This window comes from Struthio camelus, chromosome 17 (assembly GCF_040807025.1).
Source record: "Struthio camelus isolate bStrCam1 chromosome 17, bStrCam1.hap1, whole genome shotgun sequence".
Taxonomy (NCBI): Eukaryota; Metazoa; Chordata; class Aves; order Struthioniformes; family Struthionidae; genus Struthio; species Struthio camelus.
Window position 1 is genome coordinate 4460139 of NC_090958.1, and position 26559 is coordinate 4486697.

Genomic DNA, 26559 nt, shown 5'->3' on the forward strand with positions numbered 1-26559 from the left:
CACTAGGGCATTTCCAACTTGGCCTCCACACAGGACTACTAGGATCATATTAAACATGATCACATGAAGGGATCTTTTGGACAGCTCTGCTTTGCGGCACAGTTTAGACACTGGCAAAATACCTTCTGCTGAGGGAAAGGACGTGGTGGGGGGGTGAGGGGGGAGGTCCAAGAGCAGGGACCTCTAATTGGTGTCATGCAGATCTTTTTCAAAATGTACCCATGGGTTAGATTTCAAGACTAGATTTCAGGACATCCTGAAAACGTTCCCAGGATGGATCTTGTCACAGCTGCCTCCTTCAGATAACTCAAGGATTTTGGAGCTGATCCTTGGTCAAGACCTGGGAGCTTGTACCCAAAGGCCCTGTATTTGGGCAAGTGAGGACACCCAGGGCCCTAGTAATGGTCCTTGGGTGATTTGCAACAGGGGCTTCATGAAGTGTTACGGAGTTGCTTTCATGATGGCCTATGGGAGGCAGCATGGTAGTTTTTAGAACTGTGTTTGCTGAAGGTCACCAGAACACCTGAGAAAATGCGAAGCACTCCAGGCAAGCGTGCAGATGACCTCTGAGCGCTTTGAACAGTCTCATGGTGGGGCACCTGGTTTGCTGTAGGGATGCAAAGTATATCTACTGGAAGATATTCACGTACATATTGCAGATGGGCTAGCCAGGCAAACTGAAGATACCACCCCAACATGAGGGGGTTCGAGGTTTGCCTGTTGGGCATTTAATTTCCTGTAGGAAAATTTCCCTGGGGTTGTTTCCCGGTGGAGCCATTGTGTCCTTTTCAGGCAGCTGCTTGTGGGGAAGCTTGAAGTATATCTCTAATAGCCTCTGCCCCTGTGAGTACTGCAGCATGGCTCAGAGGCAACACGGGGGCTTTCTTGGAAAGTTCCTTAGGTGGGGGCTTAGGGACTTAATTCAATGAAGAGGCTTCACTACCACTTCCCACAGTTCCCTAGGAAGGGCAGGAGTTATACACCATCACCCAAGGCTTCCAATTACCCAACATTTTCCAAAAATACAGGAAATAAGTCAGTAGAGAGACTCTACAGCTATACAGCGCTGTAAACCCACCTTTTCCCAGATCGCTGAGGGATGAGCAGCGCAGAGCTCAACTACCAAACTATCTCCAGCTCTTTGGCATCCTCCAGGGATGAGGGGAACTGCTAACGAAAGCACAGCGATGTCTCTGCCCATCATCACCTGCAGTTTCCTGGGGATAATGTGTATTGCTTATGTTCGGAAAAATTGCTTCAGATTTACTAGCTTTTCCTAAAGGGTGTGAGGATTGAGATATATAAGAGCATGCACTGCTGTATGACCACAATTCTGTAAGAATTAGGGTATGTGAGCAACATAAGCAGAAAAGCTGCTGGTTAACTGGTGTTCTCTAACACCAGGGAGATTTAATTACCATAAATCAAGCATGTCTTCAATTAATCACTGTCACTGACAGTTCCTTAGGAATGGTGGCAATTACTCCCATTTAGGAAAACACTTTTGATTAATCTGCATTACATAGAACTAACAGGAAATATTTGATAGCAACCCGTTATGCCTCTGCTCAGCCATTGCTACCCACAGTTCAGTAGGAAAAGGAGCATGGCCCTAGGGGGCCAGGAAAAAAAAAAGTCTTCAGCTGAAATTCTTTAGAAATGCTGCAAAATTGCCACTAACAGGTAAGTATGGCTCGTCATAACCATCATTGCTCAAAATTACAAGGAATAAGTAGAGTGAGTACCTTATCCAAAGTAAAAGTAGAGATACCCTGGCCCCTTGTAGAGATGGGGTTTTTTGCCATGAGTTACATCTGCTTCCTGTTCATCGCCACCATACGCAGCTGCCGAGGGGTAATTCAGCATTGGCAGAAGGTCACCGACTCCTCCAGCACTACCTATGCTCATGGCAATCCGCCAGCAGACAATTTAAAGGTTTCCATGTAATAACCACTTCCTTACATATGCCCTGGACTGGGTATACGAAGAAGAAACGTTAGCTGGAATTCTGAGGAACACTAGGAATTAATCAGCCTATGACAAATCTGCTTCTGATCAACCATCCTCAGCTCCCATTTCCCCAGGAATGGGAGAATTACTCACCATAGGCACAAAATGCCTCCAATTAGCTGACATCTTCTGCGGAGAACGGGAACGAAACAGCTAGAGACAAATACACCCCCAAGTGACTGCCAGTGCCCAAGTCATAAATAATAAGGGAAATTGCTCAGTACAAGTACAAAATGCATCTAATAAGTCTAATTACCTAGAAATTAAGAGAATTAATCAGCTTAAGACAAGCCTATCCCTGCTTAACTACCATACCCACAGTTCCATACTAACGATTAGATTATTCTCTTTATAAACAAAATATGTACCTGATTAACTAGCGCTCTTCAGGGATGATGAAAATTGATCGGCATACGGCATCCATGTGGCCATCACCGCTCACACCGTAGCACTGGCAGAAATTACTAGAAGTAGATGGAAACACAAACAAAAACCACAGTGCTGATGAAGTGGTGAGAGCTTTTGTCATGAGACAAGCAGATCTCTTCACCGCCAAAACTGATGCCTCCCTCTGAAGAGAGTTACCCTCTGGGAGCAAAATACTCCCTACTACTTGCTGTTTTCAGAGGTATTTAGAAGTATTAAATGCATTACAGAAAACAGGTGTGCATCTTCAGCTCACTCTGACCATCACAGAGTCCCCACGAATACCGGGACACAGCACAAGCAAACATGCTTTGGATTAAATAGCAACCTATAGAAAGTATTAGAATTAGATAGCAGAAAACAAATATGCCTTTAGTTAAGCACTACTGCACACTGCATTGCTGTATGATGCTAATAACTAGCCAGGAGAAAAAGTGTCTTTTATGAGCTGGTATTTCCTAGGAAAGATAGAAATTAATCAGTAAGTGTATTTCTATAAAACCCCCATGTTCCACACTTCATATTGACTAGCTGGATTTAGTCAGGATAATCAAAGAAATATATCTGATTAGCCAGTGTTGCCCAAGAATAATAGGAATTAGTTAACATAAGGCAAGTGCATTTCCATCTAGTCAACACAGACTAGGAGCTATGGGCATTTCTCATCATAAGCAAAAATTCTCAGCTTACCTGGCACTTCTTAGGAAACTGCTGCAATTCAATGTGACTATTTTAACTCTGTTTAATCCCAATTAACTGCCATCCCCTACAAACAGCAATAGCATTGGAATGTAGCAGCATAAAGAAAACGTATCTTCACTTAGCCACAATTTGTAATTTCACACAGACGATGATAGTTCTTTATTGTAGCTCAAAATGGCCCTGATTCACTAGCATCATAATCAGGAGAATTAATGAACAAAAGGCAAGTATACATGCAATTAAGCACCCTTATCTCCCATTCTCTGGCAATGGTTGGAGCTCCTTTTGTGCTCTTTCTCCTCAGTTCAGACCCCCAGGAAATTGCTCCAGGCCAGATGAGAGCAATAACTTCTTCATCAGTCATGAGCAGGCCAGAAGCATGGTCCTGCCCACCCTCAGCATCTTCAGCTTACAGGCAGCGGTACAGCCCAGTCTCCAGGCACCTCTAGTCGCCTACTCGCTTCTCCCTTTGGTCTCCGGATCATGCATCCCATTCACATTTGGCTGTGTCCAATTTTTTCCTTGCAGTTATCTGTGACTGCTTCTTCTCAGTATCCCTGCTGGCCTGCATGGGTGCTGTGACGCTTTGGGAAAAAACCTTCTGCTAACCAATGCCAGCTGAGGTCCAGCTGGATTCATGTTAGTTTGTGTGCACCTGCAGTCCGTGATAGCTGTTCGTTCACTTATTAGCCCCCATCCTGGACCAGGATCTTACCGTGCTGTCCCAGGTCACTCCCAAGGAGCTCAGCTGCAGGTCTCTTACCCATGACTGGCTCCCCAGCCTCCTTCCAAAGGCTTTGGTGCAGGGTGATGGTTTCTTGTCCAGTCCAGCCTTGCAAATGGCATCAACAAGGAACATGGCCCACCACTGTGTTTCAGTTCATCCTGCAGACTGATGGGCAGATACACTCACAGTCACTACCTCTGACCACCCCAACAGCTGGGTTCATTATTGCCTTCAAGCACCGTTATTTGTCTGATCCGTTCTCCCAGGTCAGTCCCGGATCATCCTCCTGAACCCTCCTAACCCATGCCCTGCCTTTACGAGCCTACTCAAAGTGGGTTTATTGTACCGTTTCTTTTATCTTCTGCCAGCCCTCAGGCCAATGCTGGCCAGTTCCAGTACCTCCAGTCAGTTCATGGTGACTGTCCAGGGCTCCAGGCCTGGCTGAGAAGGACTTTTGTTACCCAGGCCGTTCCATTCATATTTGCAGTCTGCTCATATCTGGCTACCTCTGGCTTTACAGCAGTTTTTCTACCTTGCAGTCAGTCCTTTTCCACTTCGCCCCAGGCTCTCCACGCTGTTCTTAGCACACGCTTTGACTTGTAACCTTAATGCTTCTGCTAAGCGATGGTAACTGAGACTCAGCTGTATTCCAGTTAACACACACCTGCCCACAGTTACACAGTGAGATCCAGACAGCATCTATTAAGCACCGCAAGAAAGCACAGAGCTCTCGGAAACAGCATTCTGGAAATGCAGTCACTGACTGGTGAAAAATTCCCCACATTTCTATGCCATAATTCTAGCTAATTACCTCACCTGCAATTCCTGCAGAAGGATGGGGATGACACCTTTCTAGTGACAAATACCTCCAATTACCCGGGAGGCTCTGGGGTTGCTGGGACATAATTATCCTGAGGCAACTGTACCTCACCTATCTAACCAGCCTTCTCCCCTTTAGGAAGGATGAGACTTGCTCACACGACATGAGGATGCTACTGATTACTCTGTGTTCCTTAGAATGGGGAACTTAATCAATGCAAAGCAAACATGTCAGCCACGAACCACAAGTGTCTGCCGGCCGCAGGCATTAAAAGATGCTCTCCATAAGTAAATGACTCCAGTACATGAGCGCTCTCCACAAAAACATACAAAATCACTCACTGGAAGGCAAGTACTCTTCCAGCTGAGCACTACTCCTGAAGGGTACATGTTTCTGTCAATAGTAGAGCAGATCTATCTGCCCTCAGTTCACTTCATCCAAACACAAGGTAGGGGCATCTCTGCAGCTTCACCCCTTGGAGGCTCAAGGACACCACGGAAGGTAGGATACAGGAGCTCCCAGGAAAGGTCCCAAGGCCTTAGGGTTCAACGTGCCCATTTCGCCATCCCAGTTAGCACATTGCCTTCTTTTCCCCTCAGCAAAGGAGACAGCAGATGGCCAGTCACAAAGCCTTCAGCCAGCCTCCCCAGGCTGCGGAGCAGCCCTCTGCTCCCTCTGCAAACACCCAGAGACACCAGAGCAGCTTTCCCTGAGCTGCTGTGGCAGCTGTGCAGAGCCAGGCCTGGTGCAGGTTATGATGGATGATGGCAACCATTTCTGCATCTCAAGCCGCACATCCTTAGCTTAGCGTAAGGGCCTCACAACGCCTCGCAGTCCTTTATTGCTATCAAGAGCATTCAACATCTCTGGCTGCCACTGCTGAATATCTTTTCAAAATGGTGTTCAGATGGAGCTCAGCATTTTCCTCAAAAACTACAGAGTGCACATCTAATATATTTGTTTATCACCATTTCCAGGGATTCAGAAGTTGCCAGGACGTTGAAACTCATTCACGTTCCCGGAAGCCAAAGCTTTGGGACTAGGAATCTTCATGTTTTTAATTGCAGCTCTCCGGAGGCATGTTGCAATGCTGACACCAATGTAGGCAGCCAGAGAAGACCACCAACAGTCCTTCTTTCCTGTTTTCCTCCGTTTTGTTCTTTAGGCTGATGCATGCATGAACAGGGGCTCCCTCAGCCTTGGGCTCTGACAGAACTTTCCTGATGTGCTGAAGTTTTAGGGTGAAAAGGATTTGTGCTTCACAGGCGGCTGGTGATTTAGAGATCCTCATTTCTGGGATAATACTTACATGTGTAAGTAGGATAATGCTGGCTGCCAAGGGAGAGAGAGTTCAGCGCATTCCAGCACAAAACACTCCCAAAACAAAAGAGCAAGAGGGAAAACATTTAGCTTAATGTCCATACATGCACATTTATCTAGTAGTCGGCTAGCACACACCAGTTACACAGCAAAAGCTTGCAAAGCAAAGATAACCTTTAAAGATACTTAATAGGATGCTTTTACCTGTAGATAGAGAGGAAAATTTCTTTTCTGGTGTCTCTGCCTGTTTATTAGAGTGCACAGTGGCTTACTAGAGAGGACTTCAGTTTGCAGCCCTGGCAAAGGTCACATTATTACAGAAAATTTTCAAATAGCCTTGCAAATTATAAGCATATACAGGCTATATTAGAGCCATCTTTTATAACCCTCATAACTAACTTCCCAGGCAATCTAACTGACAGGCCATGCTAGAGAAAACAAACAAAACGTCATGGTAACATGTGCCTCCTTCCGGACTCTAGCCCCTACTGCAAACATCCACGCTTCTCTGCAAAACGTACCAAGTAAAAAATAGTTAGCACAAGACTAGTGGAACTTAGCATATTTTTCACGTACCGTCAGAGTAGACACTATTGGAAAAGCAGCATTACAAGGAATCACTGATTGCATAGCGCTGCTGAGAGAGGTCATAACCCTTCTTTATGAGTAACAGGGGGAGTCCAGTGGATCATTAGACCCTAGAAAGGTGGAGTAAGATATGAAACCCAGTTAACAGAAGCAATATATTCAGCCAGAAAGGATTGTGCATGTAAATACAGCCATAGGATTGCTGATGCCGGTTCCAGGTCTGAAGCTGCAAGGGCTGTCCTGTCCAGGACAGGTTTCCAAGCATAGAAGAGCCAAAAAGAAGCATCCTACTGCTTTCTCCTGCAGCTGCAGGCTGGGTGAACTGAAGAGATCCCTAATCTGACACGCGAAACCAGCAACCAGTGAGGAAGACACAGCTGACCCCACAGTCACAGTAGGATCCAGGATTTAAGAGACATTGTCTCTACTAGGCCTTTTTACCATTTGAAGTAAGAAAATCTTTTCTTTTTAAACTTCCTATTTTTAAAAGAAAAAAAAAAAGCATGCCTCAAAAAACCTGCTGAGGTCAATGCTCTACCCGCAGTTTCCTTCGGCTTCATTTAGCACAGGCTTTCCCAGCCATCATGAGACAGGAGAGCCTAATTTTCTTTTTTTTAAAGAAAAATGTTGACTCGTAAGTAAGGAGCAGTCCCAGCTATCTCTGGCAAGAGTAACATTGGGATGCAGTCACCCACTATCACCGTTGTCACATTAAAAAGAGGGACAGCTGACAACGGCTGCAACTGGCATCCCTAATTGTAAGTAGCAGCTTTCTTAAGGGTTCTCCTTGTGCTACAAGACTTCCCTCTCACGCTCTCACGCTTTTGTTTCCTCTGTCCAGATAAGAGATGTGAATGCTCACAGCATGTGTTGTCATGTTTTACCCATCATGACTAACAGCAAGTTTTAAATGTTCAGCTCACCAGAGGGCATGTGAAAACGAGTACCAGCCCTGAGTTTTTCACGGATAGGAGACAGCCCGGGCTCCTCTTTGGGTCACCATTTAAAGACTAGTAACATAGAAAGTACAATAGAAATTAACAGGTCAAATCTCCACCCTGATTAAAATGAGTTATCTTACGAAAAGGAAGATTTGGTCTGATTCCGTGGTAAAAGTCATGAGTGAAGGATTAACAGCTTTCAGCCATGGTGTTTGAAATAGAGAGCTTTCATTCTTAGACACTTTTCTACAGCTATTTCTGTTACGCTTTGTCTTCTCCTGAAGAAAAAGCTCTTTGTCACACAGACCATGCTATTCCTGAAAACTCCTTACATATTCCTCATAAGCCAAATGTATTCACACCCTGACAGGAACTTCATTCAAGTGCTAGTGTTTGCAGCAGGCACCTTCTTCATTCATGCTCTTTGCACAGAGCAGATTTCAACGTGGGGCAGCTCTTCAAAATTTTTGCTAACAGTGCATTGTCAAAAACATCAGCCAAACCCAGACAGTGAAGCATCTGTCAGAGCTGAAATCTGCAGCTTTAACCATGCAGCTGCACAGCACTATCCTTTTCTTTAACCTTGGTTTGAGATCTTTTAAATCTTCCATAAACTGTCTCTCACAAGAGACGCACAAAAAGGTGTAAAGCAGACATTGTCAAATAATAACTTGTTGCAGAGGACAGTTTCTGTAGCATTACAAATTGTACATTCATCAGAACTTTCCAGATGCTTTATAAACACATCTTTTTTTCCCCTCTTTTTTTTGCTACATGATGGTTTATAATCTCTGTTACCATTTGCTCCAGGTATTTCATCCAACTTTCATCAGTTCTTTGGTTATACTAAATTAAAAATAACATCTGTTTGTAGATTCTTGTATTACCTTTAATAAGGACAAATTCTCCACCGGACGCTTTCATGTATCATGCATCAGGATGCCAAAGCTGCACAGCCTGATAGACTTCCGAGCACAGGTCAAGGCAGAAGAATCCAATTTTGTGGTTTCTGACCACAAAAAAAATGAAATCACACCACCCCGTCTCTCCCAAGCTCCCCTGAGCGCTTCTGTACACAGCGCTTAGATGCCACCAAATGAGGCTTGCACCATGGCCTGCATGGGTTTTTATGGCTGTGCAATATGACCCAGGCTGTAGTTATCCTACCCCAGGGCCTGCCTGTAGGACAAACACGTGGTTATGTGCAGGTTTCCTATCATCACTTTTCAAATAGTGAATGCACCGGGCCAGGTTTCACTTCATGTCTCCATAGGCCCTAATATTGACACAGCTGACAGGGAGGTGAGGGAGGGACCAGGGACCTCTTAAAGCAGGCCCTAGGCCCATGGAGAGCAGAGACCTCCTGGCACAGCAGGGAGAGGAAGGGGCACAGCAGCCAGCTAGAGCTGAGGCTATTGCAGCACCCTGTCTCGCTGCACCAGTGCGGCCCAAGACGTGTCCTGCGGAGTGGCAGCATCACACTGGGGAGCATCCCTCTGGCAGGCTCTTCCCATAAAGAAATCCTCTTCAGGAAAGCAGCTGATAGCCCACCGTTCCAGGACAAAATCAAAAAAAAACCACGACTCTGTTAATGCACAGGCCGGAGGAACAGGGGCCTTGATGTAGTGGCGTCAACCCCCTGAAGACAGTCATCCAGCAAGATGGATGGTTAGCGAGGCTAACCTGATGCAGATGCTGTAACTGCCAGCACTTATGATCTACCCTATACCCAAATTAACGGATTGAAAAGAGGTTTCAGGCAGCCCTAAAAATCCATCCCAAGGCCATTACATTAGAGGTCTTGCAGGGACTGGTGCATGCCAGAGCTGTGCCTGGTGTCCCAGAATAGCTGTTTTCACCTCAGTCAATCCCTCACACAGGAGAAAGGGCTGAGAGCTGAATGAGGAGGCAAGACCCACCCCAGCTGCCCTGCTGGTGAGCTCAGTTTGGAGGGAAGCTGGGAGAAGTGGCCGAAGGCAACCTGGCCTTTACAGAATGAAAAAAAAAAAACCAAAAAACACTATCTGATGGTTTTTTTCTTTTTTGAAACCTATGTCCTCTGCCACCTTCTAAAGGTAACCAGCTAACGTGGACACTGCCACATAGCTGTTAACAACATCACACAGGGACTCCAGTGCCTTGAGCTAGTGGGACGATTTCCAGACAGCACGTGGGAGATGCCTTTATTGGAAAGGGGCAGTGAAGAACAATGTGAGGAAGGGTAAGGAAAAGATAAAAGGCTTGAGAAGCAGGATTGCGCACCCAGACCCTACCAGGACTGAACAGATCTCCCCATCACAGGCAAGTACAATGATTTCTAAAATCAGGGCATGCTACAGCACCAAGTCCCCACATGCACTGTAGCTACCCAAAAAAACAGTCAGCTCAGGAGAACTGGACAAACTTAGGCCGGAAAGCTCTGGGCAAGTGGAAAAGGTTCTGGTTCAAGATGCCAAACATGAGGCACAGGCTTTATTGCAATTTGTGCTGTATTAATGAATGGCTCAAGACAGCCTGCAGCAGCAGGATGATACCTCTCTCTCTGATATGCTCTCTCCGCAGCATGTGACCAGGAAAAGCCCTGTGTCACCATCCAAAAAGTTGCCAGGCAATCTTGTGGGAGCTCAGATATCTAAGTCACCTACAAATCACTCCCAGGTTAATTACCAGAGCCCTCATTGGCACAGGAAAGCTGCAAGAGCTGCTGGGCTGGCTCCTGAAAGCGGGTGCTGGGAGCCAGACGAGGAGCAGCGCAGTAGTGCAGACCCTGGAGATGGCATCAGGCACGCTGGCTGAGTATCTCAAAGCACTGGATAAGGCTTTGACAAGGAGGGGCAGACTGGAAATGAAACTGCACGGGTGGATGGAGATGCATGGTTGGATGTGAGAAGCGGACGGCTGAAGACTGTCAGAAATACTGGTGAAGTGAGAACACGACCAGGCAGTGAGTGAGATTGTCACAAATGGGTTTTGTCCTGCTCACTCCCTCCTGGAGCAAGCTGCAAGGAAGAATTGCCTTAGGATGTGGCAGAGTCCACCAGGAACGGAGGCAGAGCAACAGGCAGCAGCAGATACAAGGACTACAGTAGCATCATCCCAAGATAGGTGTTGCTCTACTTGCTCCTCTCACCTTGTCCTTGGTCACACTTGCCCCCATCAGCCAGCCAGCTTTGCTGTCCCCCCAACATATCCCTGTTGCTCACTCCAGGCCAAGAGTCCTCACTTCAAGTAAAATCCTCAAGGGCTGTCTTGGGGGCCCAAATCAGCTCTCAGCACCCTTTCACATGCCCTCAGGATGCTCCCAACCGTACACAAATGCAAACCGGCTGCGCCGAGCTCCAGCTGAAGCTAGAGCCCTGGGAACCCTCGGGCACTGCACATCAACAAGGCCTTCCTACTCCTCCTCACCCAATGGTTGCTGCTGAAAGGGCGTTCAGAGCCGACCAGGCTGGCTGCAGCCTAGACAAGAGGCAGCAAGCGGGTAGGAGTGAACACACGATGCCAGGGTGCTCTGCGGGGCTAAGCATGACCTCTTCACATCCACACTAGGACAGTGATGGGCTCCCCCAGGGAGAGAGAGTGCTACATGTTCCTCAGCCTGCTACTCCACACTAGCCTTTTGCTTTTTCTTCCAGCACAGGGCACAGTAAGAGGGAAACGGATGACAAGGGAAAGGGAACCCAGAGAGAGCTCGGGATGGGTAGAAAACATAATATCAGGGACAGGGCCACTAATCACAGCTGCAGATGGCCAGTACATTCACAGCGATGCCACTGAGCCACCTTGACCTGCCAGACCCCAGCTCGCTACCACTGCCGTACGCGCGTGAAACATCACCACAGCAAGTTTTTGCACCATGCTTAATTCCTTTTGGTGTGCTGCTCCCTCTGGGGGCGTCATGCCCCTGAGCCCCCACGCAGCAGTGGTTTGTATTTCATGGAGGTTTTGATTTGCCGGTATGCTCTGCTTTCCACACCTCCTGACTTCTTTCCTTCTGAACATTGCACTATGCTTAAATCTTCTCTTTATGCATGGTAGGATTTGTACTGAATTGCAGTCTACAGCTTCCACATGTCTGTATCTGTTTCTTCACTCCTGTCTCCTTTGAATTTTTCTTTTTTGTGCGTTTCACAACAAACAGGAGTTTCTGCATCTCAGGGAATTTTTCTCACTCTGCATTTCAATGTAAATTTGGGGTTTGGCAGCTCATGCCACATTTCCATTTTAACAACCCGTTATATACTATTTTTGCAACTCGTCGCAAAACTTTGTGGCTGCATCATGCTACAACCCCCCCCCCCATCTCATTATGTTTCAGTTTTGAATCTCATTACATTATTTCTTTTGCATTACACATATTTCAGCATTTACATCTGATTAACAAGCACAAAACTCTCACAGCTAGGCAGGCAGATACAGTCTGGTCCCTTTTCCTGAGCTGCCCTCATATAATGAGCACACCTCATCCTCGTTTAGGATACTTAACTGCAAAAGCAAAAATACCAGGGGTGAGCCTCACAGCTAGCCTCAGATGGGAGCTTTGGCTGGGTCAACTCACCTCGTCTCCCCGCGTGCTCAGCAGCCTCCATCCGGCTCAGCCGGGCGGCACATCTTCTGCAGCCCACAAAACCCAAACGCAGAAAACAAGCAACGAGTTCAGGCTCTTCGTGACACCGGCACCTGCACTTCCAACTATGTCACGTCCTAATAGGCACCTTAGAGCTACTGGGCTCCCCCAGGGCACAGCGGTGTATCCGAGCGCTGTCAATCAAACCTCCACGACAGACTCCAGTGAACAGGGCAAACAACTTCTATCCATCGGGGCCAGGCCTGGGAAGCCCATCAGCAATCTCAGCCCTGCGTCCTCTTTGCAAAGCCTGAGAAAAAGTTGCCTTTGGAGAGCAGCCGCCACCCCAGCAAGGCAGCCAGCCGCAATTTAGTGCCTGTACAAGAAAACAGGGAGAGGGGCTACAACTGCTACAGATTTATCTCAGGCTGCTGTCTCTGCAGTGAAACACGGCACCAACCTCGGCATGTTTAAATCACCATGATTAGTTTCCCTCTTCCAGACTGAACAGCTCTGGCAACTGATGAGTGGATCGCAACCTGAAATGTAAGAGTAAAGGGAATTACTGAGCATTTTAAGGAGATTCACTATTCCTGAACATCAGTAGGCCTCAACTTGGTTTTTATTTTTTTCCTTTTGTAAATGATCTCTTTCCTGTGGAGTAAATTCCACTCTTTACTGATGGTGCTGGAGACACGCACCAAGGCCTCAGGCACCCCAGGAGGCCTGTGCCTGTTAACCACACTGAAGAGCAACGTGCTTACTCTGAACACAGACACGCTGGTAAGACCAAGCTTACTGCAGCTCCCCAGCCCCTCACCCCAAGCAACTATATAAGTCAAGGCAGAGTTCTGCAGGAGCACCTGCATCAACACCTAGCTCTCCTGGAAGCCCAGCTACGAGCTGGCACTCGCACCTCCTCACAGCCTGGCCCACAGAGTGACACTGGCAAAAGTCCAGTGCATACGCCAGCGTGTGGTCGGCAAAATCTTAATCAGCAGCAAAACTGGCACTGACCTGCAGGATTTGGCTGAGTCTCAGGCGCATTTTAGATAAGCCAGGAAAACACTAACACACTGCCCTGCACTTCTGCTCCACAGTTCAGAGAGTCCCTCAGTACATTTAGACTTAAAGTCATTTTGCTCCTCAGTTGGTAAGCAACTTGAACTCAGCACACGAAAGCTGAATGTAGCACTGGGACGTGCACAGGGTTTCCCCGGTTCACTCATAATCACAGCTATGGAATTAGCTTCCTAGACACACAGCTGCAAGCTCATGCCCGTCATTTCCCTCCGGTGAGAGTCAGCTAAGCATTAATTAATTCAAGTTTAACTGAAAGCTTTCCCCTCCTCTTCTCTCCCCAGCCTCTGTGGTTGTGGTGCTTCTGTTCGGTGACTGTTTTCATGCAAAGCCTGTACTGCAAAGGACCCGCGTAGCCAAGGTGCTACCACACTGCACCTTTATGGGGTCCGGGCTCCACTGGGCAACAGCCTTCAGGGACTTGCTGAAAAACCCTCCCTTGACAAGCTGCCCTGCGTTCATCCTCCCAGGATGTTTGCTTTCTCTCTCGAGGACAGCTTTCCGCTTTCGGGTATTACCTCTGGATTTTCCTGCTGAACATCTTCCTATTATTCCTCATTTCATCCCCTCACCTGCGGAACGAAATAAATCCAGACATTACTTGAACACATTTGCTTGTCCTTTGACCTCGAACACGCAAATGCAAGACGTGACTACCCAGATGAGCACACAGCTGCTTTTAGGGCAGGCCTGGTGAGCTGCAGACACTTAAAAAACAGTGGTAATGTTTGCGTGCCTTCTTTCAAAAGAGATATTCTGGATTGTCCAAAGTTAGTTGTGCAGCCATCAACACCAAGGCCAAAAGGCCTCCACGAACCCAGCCACTCAAGCAAGCGAGGGTTAAAAAATCTTCAAAAAGCATATGAAGTGCGGTGCTCTGAGACCTCTCCGTCCTGTGGCCTCTCCCCGGCAGCCTCCCACGCTTGCTCACCAGAGCAGGTAGCTGGAGCGAGTTCGCTCCTGGCTGCTCCTTGGGCTCCATCACAGGGACACGGGCAGCTTCAGAGACACCAGGGGCTGTTGGGGGAAAAAGCACTTAGGAAATCTTTTGCAGAGCTCAAAGGACAAAGTTGACGCAAGGAAAAGGAGGAGAAAGAAGTGGTTTGTGCAGCTTCCCAGAGCACTGCGGTGGAGCTCAGGAGCCACTTTCCCACAGGGGAAGCGGGAGCTCGAGCAGCTTAAAAAAGCTGTTTGCATCCACCTCCAGCAGCACCGAATGTTATCTGTACAGGTCATGGGCACCTTTCCAGCTTTACTCCTGGAGCAAACATTTTTTCCACATAGGCTAGGAAATACAAAACCCGTCAAAATCAAAGAAATGCTTGAGATGAGCTTTGCTCTGACTCTCCCTCAGAGCCCAAGTCTCTTCTCTAAATGACTATGCCAAAAAGTCTTTACCCAGGGAGATAATTTTCCCCAGTCATATCTGTATACAGCTCCTTCTGCCATTCTTCCAACTCATTCCACTCATCCTCCAAGAAGCTGACCGCGACATCCTGCAACGTTACAAGGGCCTGGGACAAAAATGAAAAACCCTGAGGATGCTGAACAGCAACAACAGCCAGGCTCTTTCTCCAGCTCTAGATCAAGATTTGCCTCTGCAAGCCTTGAGAATAAGGCAGACATTGGTATGGGGAGCTATAAACATCGTTCCAACAGAATGACCCAGCTTCAGGGCTGCCTGGAAAGCATTTTGTTATACATCAGCTTCCATACTAACCTCTTCTGCCTTTTCACGGCCAGAGAACCAAAGCAAGCTTCTTCTCCCTACTATCTCCACTGGATGGCTCCAAAGCAAAGCAATACAATTTGCTAGAGCACCTAAAGCAGCAGAGATGATGCTGCCAGCCATACACAGCCTGGCATTAGCCTTGCTCCCTCTTAGAGTAGGGGCTGCAGGTGCTGGTGCTGAGCAGGTTCCCACCTATACCCCACCAAAACTGGCTAATCAAAACTGGTCAAAATTGGCGGGAAAAGAAAGGTATGTATAAATGTCTCAAAATATGGAAGCACTAAGGTTTGACTTAGCACTGCCTCATGCTCTTTATTATTCTAAAGGTTTCTTCTAGGCATGTGTCAAAGTGCCTCCAGAGTGCAACACTTCTTATGGGGCTGCAAGCTCTAGTACGTATTCAGTTAAAAATCCATCATAAGGAGATTATTCCCCATTCAGTTCCCATTGAAAAGGAGATTTCCCACTCCCGAATCAAATACAATACAGAGAAATTAGATCATGTAGCTTTCAATTTTCTTCTATGATATAACTGTAAGTTATCACTGTTCCTGGCAGCCTCAACCTAAATCAAAGTGTTTCAACCAGGAGTCAGGTCACACTGGGAAAATCCTAGGTCATTCGAGCTGAACCACGGAGATCTGCATGTCAAAACTAAACCCAACAAAATCTAACAAAATTTGCATTTAATAGGAGTAGAGAAGGTGCTGCCTTGTTCTGCAGGGATGCCGTGAATTCAAGCACAACACACGTGCCAGCCCAAGAGGCTCATTGCCAAAGACCTACCTGAGCAGCCATTCTCCCCAGAGGATTGCTGCCGTGGCAGAAAGCTGGAGCATTTGTCCTGTATCTGTAGCCGGAGAGGCAGCCCAGTCCTTGCTGCGCTGTGGCAGATTTCACATCCAAACACCGTCAACTTAGAGTAACGCTGCTTTCACCACAAGCAAAGCCAGTCTTGCTTTTAGCAACGCACCAATATCTCTGCACCAAACTGTTATTGGCCACCCAGTCGAGTGCATGTTCTATTACTGACATGTTCCTACTCCTCTTCCATCCTACCCCTGCTGCAGGCCCTGGTGCCCTCAGCTTTGCCTGCTTCCCATTTATTCCTTTGCTGCATCTCTGTGTTGCTTCCCCAGCCCATACAAGGACTGCTGGGGAAGAGAACAGGCTCCAGGAACACGATACACCTTCCTGGATTTTCTGGGAAGCTGCAGGCAACCTTGGCCTTTGGGAGCTCTGCCTGCAAGACTTCCTCCCAGCCTTGTACCCAAACCCAAACTCTAGTAGGGGACTCAGCAGGCTGGTCCATGCCCCATCCTCCGGGCTCAGCTCTGACATGCCTGCATCTTCTGCAGCACAAAGTATTCATCCCCCCATGGACACACAGCCCTGGGCTCTGCACCCAGAACCCTGCAACCCGGACACCTTGCACCTAGCTTGGCACCCAGAATGCTCAGCCAGGCTCCTGCACCCAGGGCCTTGCACCCAAACCCTGCACATAGCAGCCAGGGCCCTGCATGCCAGCTTGCAGGACCCTGCACCAGAACCCTGCACCTCATCACACCTGCCCCTGCATCTGGACCCTGCTCCCCAGCACCATGCACCACAGCACCATGTACACCACCACCACCTGGCACCACCCTGCACACCAGCACCAAGGGCCCTGCATCTACCCCAGGCACTCCAGCACCTGGGACCCTGCACTGGGGCTCCATACCCTGGCTCTACGCACTCCAACACCTCAGACCCTGCACCCCAGCACCCAGTACTCTGCAGCCAGCAACATACACCCGACCTCCTGGGACTGTGCACCCAGCACTGCGCACCCACCTCCCAGGATCCTGCACCTAGCAATGTGCACCCCTCTTCAAAGGATCCTGCCCCCAGCACCATGCACCCCAGCATCTGCCACCCTGCAGCCGGCACTGTGCACCCAGCTCCCAACACCCCGCACCCAGCACCCAGGCCCTGCACCTGGAGCCCACCACCCCCTGGCAGGGCCGTGCCGCCGGGGAGGATTTCCACGGCTGCCCCCACGCAGCTGCTACCGGCCCCTGCAGTGCTCTCTGCGGCCCAGCCCGGCTGCCACGTTCCAGCCCCGCTTCCCCATACTGCCCTGGCAGCGTTTGGAGTCCGCGCAGCACCCAGCGGGCTCAGCCGCAGCGGCGCTGCACCCACTCGCACAGCCCCTGCGCCTAGCCGGCATCCGCACCGCACCGTGCAGCCTTGGGCTTCCGGCAGCATTGGCCTCTGCCTGCTGGCCACAGTTACAAGCATCATATTTCCCAGCATCAAATTTCCCCGCACCTTCCGCATCATGTTTCAGCGTACCAGCTCTCACGCACAGGCACAGCTATGTGATCCCTCCTTGCCCCCTTTCTCTCCCAGTTCCCTGCTTGGCTCAGGCAAGAAAGCATCCTGCTGCCACCACCTCACCCTGGAGTGAAGAGCCCAAAGCAAAAAGGAGGACTGTTGTTACGATAGGCTTAAAGAGGAGGAGCTGTCCAGGTTGGTTTGCCCCCAACAGCGCCTGGCAAACCAGCACAGAAAAGGACATTACTAGTGACGATCCCCAGCAGCAGCTTAAGAGAAAAGAAAAAGCACAAGAGAGAGGACATGTCTGAGGAGCTTTTCGTTTGATCTGAGCAAATCGCCATCTCATTTCTGGGAAGAAAGAGGCACCCCTACAAGACAATGTAGACTTGGAGAAGTCTCTAACAGATCTACTGAAGGACGAATTATCCTCGACACATGCAGCTGCTGGAGCTGTTGGGAGGCAAAGACTGTCCCATCAGAGAAAATGGCATTAAAACATTCTCTGTGTTATGCAGCCCCAGGAATAGGCTGCCTCAGTGGAGTGACTCTTCCCCAAATCCAGTGATCAGGCAACTCCCCACCAGGCCATGGCCCACCTGATTTTTCAGAATTAACCTTGACAATTTTGGTTTCTATGGAAGGCTCCATGCAGCCAGGCAGAGCTGAAAAAATATATATTCTACTTGTGCTGTGAGGGAGAACACCTGACAAAAGAAGCAGCACGCTGCACTGTACACCAAATCAGCAGCGGACACTGTATGCACGTCCCGGTCCTTCTATTACTAACAAACATGAACCATTCTACTTCTCTGGAGGGCTTTCTTTCTCTCTTTTACATATTCAGGAATCTAAAAAAAGCAACAAATTTTTAATCCAAAAGAAACTAGTGGAGTCCTCGGGAGTAACTCGCAACAGCCTGCAGTTGTGCCAGTGGATCAGAAGTGAACCAGGTCAAACAGATAGCCAACACACAAGTCATTGCATGCTAGGTGCCTGATTTGTTGCATTTGCAGCAACACCAACTTGGCAATGGCTTTGTAAATGCTGTCTCTGAACTCTCCTGGAGTGTAATTCTGTCACAACTAGGATCAAGTTGCACTTATCTTTTCCCTTCCATGGAGTTACCAAGAAAGAGAGAATGGCTGGACACAGACCTCCGAGATTAATAGCTGTAGGCATGAAAATTGTATTAAAAATTGCACAGAGGAAAATAGGCTTTGCTCTTAGCAGGGATTTAGACACTCTGGGGGAAAACGATGCAAGTACAAACCCAAGCATTGCACTCAGTTTCAAGAAGCACAGGCTGCTGCTATATTAAACTAGTAAGTCCTTTTTGGCCTGCAGCACAGGTTTCCTGAAGATCAGAGACTATTCCTGAAGCCAGCAATGGAAGAGCAATGGGCTGGGGACTCTGCTCTGTCATGCCACAGCAGCCACTGCCACATGCCACTCCATGAATTTTTGCTGAGAATGCCTAACCAATGCTGCCAGAGAGCAGTGATGGGACAAATGAGCCCAGCACAAGAAGATAATTGTTTCAGAAATCCAGAAAAGCACAACAACAGGTCCACCAATGAGAAGAAAAGAAGGCTATCTGAGATTTGAATCTCCCTGAGCATCCTGCAAATTCACACCCCTTCTTCCAAACCAGCCAACACTTTTTCCCATGCAAAGCCAAAGCCTCGCAGTCATCCTTCACTGCATCCTTGCACATCTCCTTCTGCCATTCCCCCTCCTCAGAGAAATGGATGGTGATGGACATAACTGTTTTGTTTAAAGAAGCAACAAATTTTTAAAGAATCAATAAATTCTCTCACGAGAAGTCCATTGCAAAAGCAACGTTAATCACAGTTCATCTTCCACTTAAAATGCGTCTGGCCTCCTTCAGAATCATAATCATTGTGCACGTAGCAAAGAGGGAGCAAGCGAGACTCAAACAGGGAACCCCATCGCTCAGATCTCCTAGATGACAACAGTGCTGTGATAATTCAAAGAGATTTGGGAGCCATTTCTGCACCAGTCTTTTTGAAAAAGCATGAGTCAAATCTGTCACTGAATTATTCACATGCTTTGACCAGTTAGCTCAGAGTATCATTTGCCAGGACATTCATGGTGCCCTGCAAGTATTTGGTTTTTAATTAAAAGCTCTCTACATAAAAAGTAGCGTGCACCACAGTCTTCTTTGTAAAACTTAAAATTAAAAAAAAAAAGATTAAATAGCTTCAGCAAGGGAATCATTCTGTCTTAAGTAATTTTGCAAACCTCCCCAAACCAATATTCCAGCAAAAACATAATGAAAAATACTTTCATTTTAATCGGAAAGAAAGCATACAGATACTTCAATTTTCCGGCCCTCTTTTCCCCCGAAAGGAGGCACAGTAGTAAAGTACTGCAACAAATACTCATTTTTGCAACTGCACAGGAAGAAACTCTCCTTGGAATTTCTTCTGCAAATTAAAAACAGTGTTTTCTCCAATGAGATGTGTAAACACTGAGAAATAGGCTTCTCCTTTTCAAAATTAAATGAAAGGTTCTAAACAGAAAGATTTCCCTGTCATTTCTTTTATTAAGCAGCTTGAGTTTTTTGCAACAAAACCTGTACAGGTCCCTGCAAACCTTGCAGAAGCATTTCCAGTTACCAAAGAAATACCTGGAATAGCTCCGCATTTCAATTTTGACAATTCGTGCAGAAGTTTACTGAGGACTTTTCAGTGCAGTGCAAGACAGGTCAGACTGTGAAATCCCCCAGAAAGGTTCCACCTCCCAGACACTATGCCCACTGGGCTTGTCCCCAAGCATGGCACACAGTTTGCAGAGACAAGAGCCAAGCTGGACCCCATCATCCCATGGCAAAGGCAGGAGAGAGAGGAGAGGAGGCAGCTGCTCTCTTCAGTGCTGCGAGGAGGTTGTTGACCCAGCTGAGGTGCTGGAGCAACATCCAGAAGCGCACCTAAGATCATGTGTGGGAAAATTAGTGCCTCCATAAAACACTATCCCAAAGGCAAGGTCTCCAGCAGGGGCATATTCATCAACAGTCCCAGGGAAAGAGTGAACAAGAGCTGCATTTATAAGAAAGTGGACTGCTTTCTGCAAGGAAAATCTTCTGTCAGCCCCTACCCAGTATCTCCATGCTTTTCCTCATCCTTTTTCTGCATTCCTGCCCAGTCCCTGGCACTTGTTCAGATACTTCACTGAGCCAGCTTATTAACAAAGGTGAAAACTGAGTTTGCCAGGTCCCTCTGATACTCTCCTCTGGCAGAACTCGCTCGCAGCATGGATAGACAGCCACTGGAGCCCCCACTTCAAGGGAAGGTGCAGCTAGGAAAAGAAAGAGGAAAGGGACAGCGGAGAATCAGGACCTCCTTCTTTCAGTGACAGCCATCTTTTAAGTAGTTTTGAACACTCCTATATAATTTTATCCTGATCTTGAGCTGGGCTGAGTCATCTCTCTAAGCCAGCAAGAAGGCGGGACCACTTTGCTGCCAGGTTAGTGACCTCAGCAAAGGGTGCAGTTGGTGATAGAACTCCTCCCAGCAGCAGAAAGCTGTTGGATCAGCTTATCTGCCTTGTGCAGCTTCACCTTCAGAAGGTGAAATCCTGACCCACTGAAGAAGTCAGTTGCAAACACTGGCTCTTCTGCAGCCAGTATTTCGGTGGCTCCATGGAGAGTCTGACTCTTCATGGCTCACCATAGGTTGAAATACAGGAAATTCCATTTAAATGCAAGACAAATCTTTACAGTGATCAAACACTGGAACAGGTTGCCCAGAGAGGTTGTAGAGTCTCCTCACTTGGAGATATTCAGCCCCCAACTGGCCACAATCCTGAGCAACCTGCTCTCACTGGCCCTGCTTTAAGCAGGAGTTGGGCTAGACGATCTCCAAAGGTGTCTTCCAACCTCAGCAGTTCTGTGATTCCGTGATTCCAGGAATATGTCCTCAGGAGAATTTGTAGGGCTTTTCTCCTCTGTGCATTCTCTGGTGCGGAACAACATGGGTGCTGCTAACAAAGCTTTTCCTCCCACTTGTCACACCTCTGCGGATGGAGTGTCTGGTGCCAACGGAGGTTTGAGCGCTGGCAAAGCTCTATTAACCACCCGGGCACTTGCAGGTTTTTTCTTCTTATGTGAGTCCTGCCATTGTGCATGGTCAGGATGGATTTCTCCAAGAAGCATTTGGCGAAGGTGTGGCACTGAAATAGCCCTGCTCCCATGGGAAATCTCGTGCTGGAGGAGATGGGAATGCTGGTGGAAGATGTTATCGCTCTTCAGACTCTTGAAGGGCTTCTTGCTTGTGTGGATACTCCAGTGCTTAATAAGGTCAGCTCTTCCCATGTTTACACCAGTGGAAGGATTTCTTCACCACATGCATCATTTGGTATTTGAGGGGCTTGGAGACCAGACTGAAGTATTCCTCTTTGCATATTTTGAAGGACATCCCACTACATTCAGAGCCCAGAGAGCTTTTTGCACAGAGGCAATGGTAAGGGATTGAGTTTATGGCCAGTTCTCAAAAGCAGCTGCTGGCTCTGAGCCTTGGTAAACAGCAGCAGCCCTATTTGCAGAAGGACTTGTCCCCTCTCACAATCTAGCTTCATGCCTACATGTTCAGAAATGCCGGCTATAACTATTAGCATACCTCACTTGCTAGAGGTCTGCTCGGTGGGATTTCTGACTCTATTGCAACCCTGTGCTGCAAACGAGAGGTACCACTTTGCCTGTGCCCAAAGGACATGGGAGCTGAAACCCCCTTTTCACAGGAGTCTGCAGCCTCCTTGGGGCTCCCGGGCCTCCAGGCAGGGCTGCAGCACAAAGTTCGCCTTGCACAGCTAAGGCCATGCTTCTAGCCCAGCAAGCCATCCAAGCCCTGGTACATCACCCCACATTCACTTGTACCAACCAACTTGAATCTTTGCTAAAGGCAAATTTTTAGATGTAAGTGGCCACACCATGGGTGCTTTAATAGAACAGGATCCTGGTTTTGTGGCAGCAGCATGACACTCCCTGATGGGTCTCATCTGGGACTTCAGAGCACTGAATGTGCTGTAAAAATAAGAGACAGGTGCTTGTCCCACTCATTTGATATGTATGTTCCCAGTTGCCCTCCCTTCCACGCTCACTGCACCCTTTCTGCAGGATGCCCCAGCCAGCCTGTCCCGCTGTGGCCTTGCAGATGTTGACACAGGACCTGGCAGGCTACAGATGTTTCTGAGGAGCTCGCTGCTCCCAAGCCTGTGCAAGCAGGCTGCCAGAGCCTGCCAACACTCCCTAGCAGCATTTGCAGTGCATGCGGAGATGAAAGGGCAGTACAGTCTTCAACAAAAGTTTGTCTTCCTCTGTCACGCTTAAGCTGTCTCCAAACAGACGAGCGGGTGCCTAGGACCAAAGCATTTATTCTGCTAGGAGATACTGTAGAGAGAAAGTTTATTTTGGCAGATTTCTCACATGTTTTCTCTTCCCAAACTCACATTGCTGCATGCTTTGCTGCAGGCACCCTGACTCTGTTCTTAGAGCACATCCAAAAGGGATGACGCTGACAACACAGCACCCACTATGCCCCTCAACATCCACACTCATATCAAATGAAATCCAAGTAGAAATATAGGCTTGCTGCGGGCAGGACGCTTTCCCTTTGAATGGCCTGCTGGTACTGGCACCTTGTATTTAATACTAAAAGCAGAGAGTCCACTGACAACTAGCTGCTGTGAAAAAGGGAAGTTCAGCTCCCCCTTTATCTCCTTGCCCTTCATCACGTGCTCTTCCTGCTCACTTTGGTCCAGGTCAGATGCTTGTTGGCTCCGCTGTGAGATGATTCATGGTTAACTCCATGGAAAACCAGCCACACAATACAGAGGGGATAATCTTCTTGGGAGCCAGTGAGAAGGAGCAGAGGCAGAAGTGCCCTAGGCAGCAGCGGGGAGCCAGAGAAAACTCCCCTTGCTCACAATACTGAGCTCTTAAGAGCAGCCAGGTGCTCACAGGACCACACTCTGCATCACAGAAAGTGCCACCCCACCGCAGACACCCAAAAGAAACCCCCAGAGCGAGGGAGCTGCAGTGAGATCCCTGAGCTCCAGTGCTCCTGATCACCATCCCTGGTGCTCTTCCAGGCACTCTCTGCAGGAGAAACCTCCTGAGTCCCCTTCTCTTCTGCCAAGTGGCCCTGCTTTATGCCAATCAGGTACATATCAACGGAACTCATTTTTACACCTGACATGATGACTTACTTGGAATTTGGAAACTGAAACTGACCTCCACGGTACAAGCTTGCCAGCCTTAACAGCACTTAGTTTCTTGGGTTTGGGAATTATTGACTGTCTTGAAGCCGGACTCCTAATTCCAAGGCACTGGCAATATGATTGGCTCCAGTCTCCACCTTGACATGAGAAGGCGCAAGACTTCTTCTAGTGTAAATTCCCCCATATACCAGATCTCCTTGCCTATATCCTTTCCCAGTCCAAAAGCATAAGCCTCAATGCCACTCTGCATCCCTGCAGCTTCACAAATGGTCCTTCTGGGCATGCACAGGGAGATCAAGCTACCAGGGACGGCTCACAGTCCCACTGCCCTCTTGCCCCAGCCCAAATCCTGGCCACAGGAGAAAACCCTTCTTGCGGTCCCATTAGCTCCTGCTGCTCACCCCAGTGCATGGGGGAAAGATGAGATCTGGTATCAGGAGCCTCTGCCACAAAGGAGAAAGAGCGATGCAAGCCCAGAGCAGCATCGGCTCCTCTTCCCCAAGCCCGCTGGATGGGGTTTCCTGGCTTGCTGGGGACAGTGGAAGCAGATGGCAGAGAGCAGGAAGGCCAGGAGAAATGTAAGAGACAGTCAAGTGGAGAAAAAGAGATCCGAAGAAGGTAAGTGGGGCAGAGTGCAAAGGCAATGTGGGCAGGGAGGATGGGCAAGGGACCATGTCCCACAACCCCCGTGGGGTTTCATGGGGCATGAAAACATGCTTCCTCATGGTGGAACAGAAGGGGAAATGCTACAGCCAGCCTGCCTGTGACATGTGCCCCATGGCTTTATCCAAGGGTAAGAGACAGGAGACTAAGGAGAAAAGAGGAGAAGCCACAGCCTGGAAAGAGAAGTGTAGGGGCCCTGCACCTACTCCAGGCAAACTCAGAAGAGGACTCCCTAGGTCTTACATGGCTCTCCCACTAGCAGATCCCTAGGTCCTGCACAAATAAGCCCAATATCACTAATCCCATGCGCTACGCATACTCAATGTGATCGGGGGCTTGCTCAGTCCCCCTAGGTTAGAAACAAAACCCTGGTGTCCTGCGCCCTGCTGCAGGGCTGTACTCATTCCACTCCACTGTCTCTTTGGAGTGCTCTGTGCACCTGGCACAGGCTCCACATCCCACCTGGGCTGGGCATGGTGCCATGGCGCTCTGCATCACTTGTTTGCTTTGGACTAGTGCTTTGGTGAGGCTGTGGCAGGGGACAGTCACACCTACCCAGGGTGTCACAGTACCTTTTCTCTTGCTGTGGTGCCCAGCTCTCCCCTTAGGACAGTCAGGTTCTCCAGGTTGCCCATGCAGTGGGTGATGTTCTCTGCCTGCAGCTCTTGCACACAGCCCTGGCTTTGGTGCAGGAGCCTCAAGGGCCTGAAGTTTTGCTGTTGCAGGCAGGGCATGGTGTTTGAGGACAAGGCAGAGGTGGAGCAGAAGTATGGATATTTGCTTTGCCTCTGTGTGAGAGAGTCTAAGTTTGACCTGGTCATGAAAGGGACAGGAGGGGGACCAAAGGCCTGGTATGGAGATCAGAACTGGGTTGGTTCCCAGACATGTCTCTGCTTCCCCATGACCTAACATTAAATGCTAGCCTCAAAGCCTGCGTCGGAGGTCAGCTGTGGACTCACAGGGCAATTGCACCAAAGGTCTGCATACACCTGTGCTTATCATGATGTCTGGAGAGACATAACACACATGCCTCACAGATGACAATGGAGAGATAGGGTGCACAGAGCTACAACCCCACCAATGTGGTCCCTTGTGAACAGCATCTCAGAATGCCAAATTGCAAATCCTTCTGCCATAGGAAGTGTATCACTAGACAACAGCAGCAGTTGCTAGGGAATAAGTCAGCAGGCCAAGGAAGGACATAGAGCTAGCCTCACAGCCTGCTGGCTGGGGGGGGGGCTGGAGATCCCTGTGGCTCTCTGCTACCCCAGCTAGAGCAGCCCCTCCTGAAAGCAGCCACTAGAAGCCCCTGAACCCATCCAGAGCCTTGCAAGGACCAGGGGAGCTTTGGATCAGGGAGCAGAGCACTCACCTGGATCAGCTGCTCGTTCAGGGCTCTCTGACCTGCCTCCTTCTCCGTGCGAATTCGCTCTCACAGCTGCCTCAGCTCATGCACCCTGCCTGCAGACAGAAACACAGGAAGCCCCAATTTGCCTGCAGCCTGCATATGGGGGTCTAAGTGGGGCTGGAAAGGTGGCTCTCTCTGGTACACATTTCCACCTCCTGTCATGCCGTGCTAGCAGGCTCCAAGGATGAGGAAGTCTCGTTCATTCAAGGGCTGACCCCATCACAGATCCTGTCTACTTTATTGCTGCAAAGAGAGGCAGGGGGCTTTGCAGCTGGTATAGCAGACAGAGGGTCCTCCTTGCTCCATCACTGCTCTGCCTCAACGAGCAAAAATTGCTTCATGCAGGCAGAGGGTGTGAGACTGTGCAGCCTAGCAGCTGCCATCCCCAATTCAGTGCTATGCCCTTGACCACTGCTGGATTTCTCCATAGGACTGTTTTCCCAGCAGTGGCCAAGCTAAGATCACAGACAAGCACAGAGAGGGGAAGAAACAGTCTCTGGAAATCTCCTAGTCTAGAGAAACATGGCTTCTGCTCCCCAGGGCTCTAATGTGCTGCCCCACTAAACCTGTACTTTGTCACAGTTGCTTCCTTGAGCCCTCATAGTGCCTTTCTCCAGCTGTGTAGCCCAGGGAGAAGGTATAGCCTCTCTTGGCTCCCTTGAGCACTGAGGCTTCAAGGAGGAAGAAGCAGGGCTGCGCTCTGGTTCAGGATGACCACAGCAGACATCAGTGGTCCAGAAACCACTCTGGCTGTGCAGAGTGAGACCCTCCTGCCTCCCCCTTTGCTCAAATCACCTTCTCTCTCTGAAGGTGGAGGATGGAGCCCCTCTGGGCTTCGCTATCCTTCTGTAGGTCTCTGAGGTGATGCTGTATTTCCTCCCTGAGGCCATGCAGGACTCGGAGCGCATGGCAGGAAGAGAGTGGAGATGAGCTGGAGGAAATGGGCTATGTTCAGAGATGGAGAGCCAGAGTGCCTGATAATGCCAAGGGGCTTCTCCACAAAGAATGCTCCAGAGATG

General features: G+C 48.8%; 1 long non-coding RNA gene across 2 annotated transcripts; it reads right to left on the bottom strand.

Moving 5' to 3' along the window:
- Positions 1-1093: 1093 nt before the first annotated feature.
- On the bottom strand, positions 1094-15129 carry LOC104150527 (uncharacterized). 2 transcript variants are annotated; one of them, XR_011135126.1, is made up of 6 exons: positions 13700-15129; positions 12093-12640; positions 6582-6703; positions 2379-2474; positions 1746-1974; positions 1094-1217 (listed from the first exon to the last, which is right to left on the bottom strand). It is a non-coding gene; the product is annotated as an uncharacterized lncRNA (long non-coding RNA). The 2 variants fall into 2 exon arrangements; XR_695625.2 differs by having other exon boundaries at positions 12093-15129.
- Positions 15130-26559: the final 11430 nt, after the last annotated feature.